The sequence below is a fragment of the Astatotilapia calliptera genome, chromosome 6 (assembly GCF_900246225.1).
Source record: "Astatotilapia calliptera chromosome 6, fAstCal1.2, whole genome shotgun sequence".
NCBI lineage: Eukaryota > Metazoa > Chordata > Actinopteri > Cichliformes > Cichlidae > Astatotilapia > Astatotilapia calliptera.
In genome coordinates, this window is record NC_039307.1 from 40,622,978 (window position 1) to 40,628,889 (window position 5,912).

Sequence of the window (5,912 nt, forward strand, 5' to 3'; positions counted from 1 at the left end):
TCTAATAGGGTGATATGGTACTACAAGGTCATTAAGTTAAGATGGGGCCTGATTATTTAAGACCTTGTATGTGAGGACAAGAATTTTAAATTTCATTTACAATTTGACAATGCGGTTTTCATCCTGGTTGTTGAACACTGGACCAGCTCTTCATCATCTCAAGGATCCTTGAGGGTGCATGGGAGTTTGCCCAACCAGTGTACATGTGTTTTGTAGACTTGGAGAAGGCATTCGACCGTGTCCTGTGTCCTGTGCTCCGGGAGTATGGGGTGTCTGGCCCATTGCTACAGGCCATTCAATCCTTATACAACCGTTGCAACAGCTTGGTCCGCTTAGCCGACAATAAGTCGGACTCGTTCCTGGTGGGTGATGGGCTCCGCCAGGACTGCCCTTTGTCACCAATTCTGTTCATAATTTTTATGGACAGACCTTCTAGGCGTAGCCAAGTGGCGGAAGGCTTTCACTTGGGTGGTCTCAGGATCTAATCTCTGCTTTTCGCGGATAATGCTGTGGTTGATTGGATCACAAACAATGATGAGACCGGCTACAGGAAGGAGGTGGAACTCTTGGAGGACTGGTGCAAGCAAAACAATCTCTGCTTAAATGAGAAGAAGACGAAGGAGATGATTGTGGACTTCAGGAGGGGAAGACACACACCCCTGCATGTCGGAGGATCTGCAGTCGAAGTAGTACCCAGCTACAAGTACCTGGGTACGTACCTGTATAGCAACCTCACCTGGAAAAACAACACTTCCAGCCTGATCAGGAAGCCTCACCAGAGCCTCTACTTCCTGAGGAGGTTGAAGCATGCGGAGCTCAGTCCTCATCTCCTTCTACAGATGTGCGGTGGAGAAGGTTCTGTGCTCTGGCATCAATGTGTGGCACGGAAACTGCACTGTGGCAGAGAGGAAAGCTCCACAGAGAGTGGTCGGAGGCAGCCTCTCAACCGTCACAGACATATACACGTCCAGATGCAGGAAGAGTGCCACCTGTATCATGAAGGACCCCACTCACCCAGCACACTCACTCTTTGTCCCACTCCCCTCACACAGTCAGAAATAGGGGTACGGAAGGGGTACATTACTGTGCCCCAAGGTACAAAAATGACATTAATACAGTCTAAGGACAAATATTGGACCTCGGGGTAACTATCTGTACCTTTTTTAGCGTCTGAAAGGTACATACATGTTCCTTAATTGTGAAAAGTACTTATTTGTACCCATTCTTTCAAAAGATAAAGTACAGGTTGATTAAGCTCTTTTTGATTAGAGGTTTTTTGTTTTTTATTCTTTTTGACAGTAATTTATTTGCAACTGTATTGATATAAGCATATATTTTAGTGTTTTTATTTTTTATTATTTTCATTGCTGTTGTTGTTTTTGTATTCCCTGAACCCCCCCCCCCCCCTTATTTTTAAGCTGCTTTAAGAACAATGAATTTATTTGAAAGAAAAAAAAGTAAAAATGCATTTAAAAAATTTTTTAAGAGACTGTTTTTTTTTAAAGTATAACTATTTGGATGAATTGCAAAAAAGCACCCTTACTGAACTCGGAGTGCGAGTTGAGCCCATCCTCACAACATCAAACAAAAAGTAGAAGAAGAAACTCAACGAATAGCTGGTGGATTCTAGAATTTTCTGTAAATGCAGCAGGTGCCATTTTGTTTTATCAACGGAGGGAGATGGATTACGAACTTGCAAGTCCTGGTGTGCTCTGTTCACTTTCAACCGAGGAACTCTTAACAAAAATACAAGAGTGGGGCTTAGATGTCACCGAAGCTGAAGCTCAGCATTTCAGAGGTAAGTTTTATTTAAAGAAAAATGTAGCGTAATTACTAATTATTGGTTTAGCCTAGCTTAACGTATATTAGCAATTTAGCTAATTTCGGCACTCTCTTAGCTCAAATTATGTCTCTTTACAAACGTTTTTATAAACGTTTCATGTGTAAAGTTGAGGTCACAGTTCTGAAAAATGAAAAATGTGTACACATAGTATTTGTATAAGTTTGAACTTATATATGTGGTTCGGCCACAGTCTATGGGTTCGGTAACCCCTGCGCAGCGGAACGGCGTGAAATTTGATTCCCTGGTAGCTGAATGCAGTTTACGGTTAGTGTATTAATGGTTTAATAAAATCACGTTTTTACATCCATTCCAAGGCCATCAACACACATGGGCGGCTGAATATAACGTTTAAAGGAAATATCTTGACGCTGCACTTGTTTAAAATATAACAAGGGTGTCGCAGCTGGGGTTTGATAGTCGCGTTTTAAGCAATGTGGGAACTTTTTCAGCATGTAATCTGAGCTTGTAATACGGTCCTGCGGGTGTTATCGCTATAAGTAATCGGTCTGAAAGAACAGACGGCAGAAACTGTCGGAAATCTGGAGAAAGGAGTCACCTTAGTAGTGAATATTAACAAATTACAGCATTCTAGTCTTTTTTTTTCTTCCAAACTTGAAAGGGCACAAAAGCATGCTCAGACTCTGCTCTCCTGTGTCCAGTAGTCCCAAACAAACATCTAAATTTAAAAATGAAAACTTTGCATATCAAGAGGATTCACTCTAAAGATTTGCTTTATTTTATTTAATTTACTGATTTTTTTAAATGAATATTTCTTTGAACTGAAAGAAGTTGTACAAAAGGTTTTAATGTGTGTGATATATGGTTTTTACCCATGTAAAAATGTGGTGATAAATATCCTTACATTGAATTTAAAGTTTGTACTACCATTTATCTTGCAGACAATGAGGTTGATGGTGACACAGTTGACTGCGGTCTTACTGAGACTATGGTTGCATACCTTTTCCAAGGATCCTTCAAAATGCAGGTTAAATTCAACCAATTTGTGTCAAGGATGAAGGAATCTTCAGTGACGCTGACTCTACAGACTGTCTCTCCAGAAGACTGGCAACCATCTACTTCGTCAACTTCAATAAGGTATTTTCTTATTTATAATGAAGTTAGTATGTCTGAAACATACATGTTGGCCGTTATGCACTTTTAGGATTTAGTTAATATGATCATTGTTTCTACAATATGTATTGTTACTGTAGTGTTTTAATACTTCAATTCATGCAATAAAAACAAACGCTTAACTGTTTTCACAGCAATGAAAATACTTTGAGACTACCTGCCTCTTTTGAAATTCCAAGATTTCCCAAAAATCTCCAACTAAAACTGGACAACAAAGAACCGTGTCATAAAAATCCAAGGGACAGACACACAATAATCAGAGTTCTATATGAAGCTGTGGCACAGTATACTATGTAAGTTAATCAGGGTAATGTTAGCTTGTTGCTTTAGAAAAAGCTGAATCTGTCATATTGAAAATAAACGCTACATTACTAAGAAACAATAACTGACACTTGATAAAGTTTGTTTGTCAGCAGTTGCTCTAACACTTATGTTTCTTCTGATATTACAGGTATCCCACAAATTCTGAATATGTGCAAGCTGTGAAGACGCTGGTAATGAAGTATCCTTTCCTCAAGGATCGTGAGGGAAATGGTTATGTAAGTTAAATTTAAAATTTGCATAAGGTTCCTTCAAGATTACAAAGTAAAAGTGAAGCTTTTTTCAATCTTGTTTTGTTAGTAAGACAATCTGTAGCCTCTCAGTAGGTTTGTATGAAGTATGTTTACTGATTCTTTGTTGGGTGTATTTTGTGTAGATTGTTTTTACAGTAACTTATGTTTCTGTTCAACAAGCACACATGGCATATGTCTTTGAGACGTAAATTCAAATCAGAGCGGGCACCACTAGTCGACAGTGAGGCAGTGAGGCGTTGTAAGGAGAAGTTTGGTTCTACGAGGAGAGGGCAGCCTAATAAATGTCAATGAACAAGTCAGAGAAATGTTTGTCAGGTTGGTGTGAGGGACATCTTGAGCTATAAAATGTTCTTGCCTCTGTTATTACATCTAAAACTAAGGATTAGGGATGCAACTGTACCCCTTTTTTTTCAAACCGAAACAATACCAATACTTGGATTAGAGCACTTGCTAATACAAAGTACCAGTGCTAATACTTCTACCTCACAAAATATTATTAATTAGAAGGCGCTAAAAGAGGGTGAACTAGATTTTTTTTAAAAAAACATTTTAAATATGACTCCAAAACTAAAATTTCAAGTTAACAATTAAGATTTTATGTGAAATTATTTCAGAGTTTCCATATTTTAAATATTGGTTCATGGTATCGGTTAACTTTAACCGATACGAGTTCTTTGTGATGCACAGATCGTGTCAGCTCTAATTGTATATTTAGTCTTTATGTTGGGTTTCTAATCTGTTTTGACTTTCTCTTCTCACTCTTGCTTTCTTTCAAGGGACCATGCGTCCAAGGAGAGGATTTATTATCCATAGACGCCCACTTAAAGGTCTTACAGTGCCAATATCAGAAGATGCAACCAGATACCATGGTGGTTCATAACCGTGTGCAGTAAACGTTTGCTTGGCGGCAGAAAGAAATTGCAAATGGTATGCCTGTGGAGGATGTGTTGAAGAAGTACCCCTTCTTAGGGATGCCTACTGGTGTAAGTCAGAAAGCTGAATTGAACTTGGAAATAGCTGTCACATTTAACATGTTTATAGTAGTAAATTTTATTTGCCCTTGACCTTGTTTTCTTCATCTGTCCCTCTTTCCTTTTTTTGTATGTTCATGTAACTTCTTACAGTATTGTTGTTAAATTCTATAAAAAAAAATAATTATGCAGCACCATACATAATTAATATCAACTTTAGATTATTTCATTTTCATACACTGTTATTTTGTACTGAAAATTAATTTTTTACTTGTAGCTGTGCAACGAACTCGGGTGGATCCAACCAACAACGGGTAATGTAAGCCAGCGATTTCGTGAAGGGCTCTCATGTGTTGCAGCAAAGGTGATTGACCTTACACAAGGGAAAACCCCACTCTACCAGCTCTACCTTGATGCAAGAGAGGAGGCTCTCACTGATGACCTACCGGGTATTTGCTTTTTTTTTTTTTTTTTTTAACTTCAAGGCTTCCATTTTATATAATTTTTATAGGTAACTGGAAATGCCAGATAAAATGCATGGGTGATCTTGTGTTTTGTTGTTTTTTTGGCAGATCTTGACACAAGGGCTGCACTTTTATTCCTGCCATACGTCTTCAAGGAGAAACTGGATCTCTTTGTCATACTTGGAGAGGTGTGTGTATTAAAATATTTAGTCTATATAAAAGGAAAACAAATGTATCTTTTGTTAAGAGACTAATATATTGCTTTCCTCTACCTTCTCTTTTGACTTCAAAGGTTCATCCTAAAACCCCCTATCCAACTGTTCAGCTACTTCATGAAGACTGGAAACCAGTGTTCTCCAGAAGCGCTCCAAACATTGTGAAGTTGCATGGCAGTGAAGTGTGCAGAAGCTCGTGTATTTTTGAAGGAATCATCTCTTCTTTCTGCTTGTATTTTGTCTTCAACCTTGCTTATCCAAAACATCTGAAGAACACCCTGATTTTTCTCCAAAAGTACATTGTGAAAATAGATGAGGGTGAGGACCGGCCTCTGCCAATCACAGTCACCAGACAAATAAATCTTCTGTATTGACCACCATGCCTCAGCCATATCAGTGCTCCAAATGTGGCAGAAGAACCTTTAGTTTGACAAAGCTTATGCAGCACATAGGACTTATTCATTCCCATGATGCCAGTTTTGATATAACCTGTGGACTCAGTGACTGCTGTTCTTCCTTCAAAAAATATGAATCTTTCAGACGACATGTGTATAGGAAACACAGAGAACAGGTGTTGTGTTAATATTGACACAATGTGGGTCTTTTGTGGAAAAATTCTCATTCCTCTGTTATATGACAACCATTTTCATTCATACAGTGTTAGAGTTGATAGTGAATGGACGTTGCTAAAACCTGGACAGGAAATTGATGTT

The 5,912-nt window shown here is 38.4% G+C and overlaps 1 pseudogene; it reads left to right on the forward strand.

Annotated features, from left to right (window-relative positions):
- The first annotated feature begins 1,513 nt into the window (after positions 1 to 1,513).
- LOC113024808 (sterile alpha motif domain-containing protein 3-like) lies at positions 1,514 to 5,662 on the forward strand (annotated as a pseudogene).
- Positions 5,663 to 5,912: the final 250 nt, after the last annotated feature.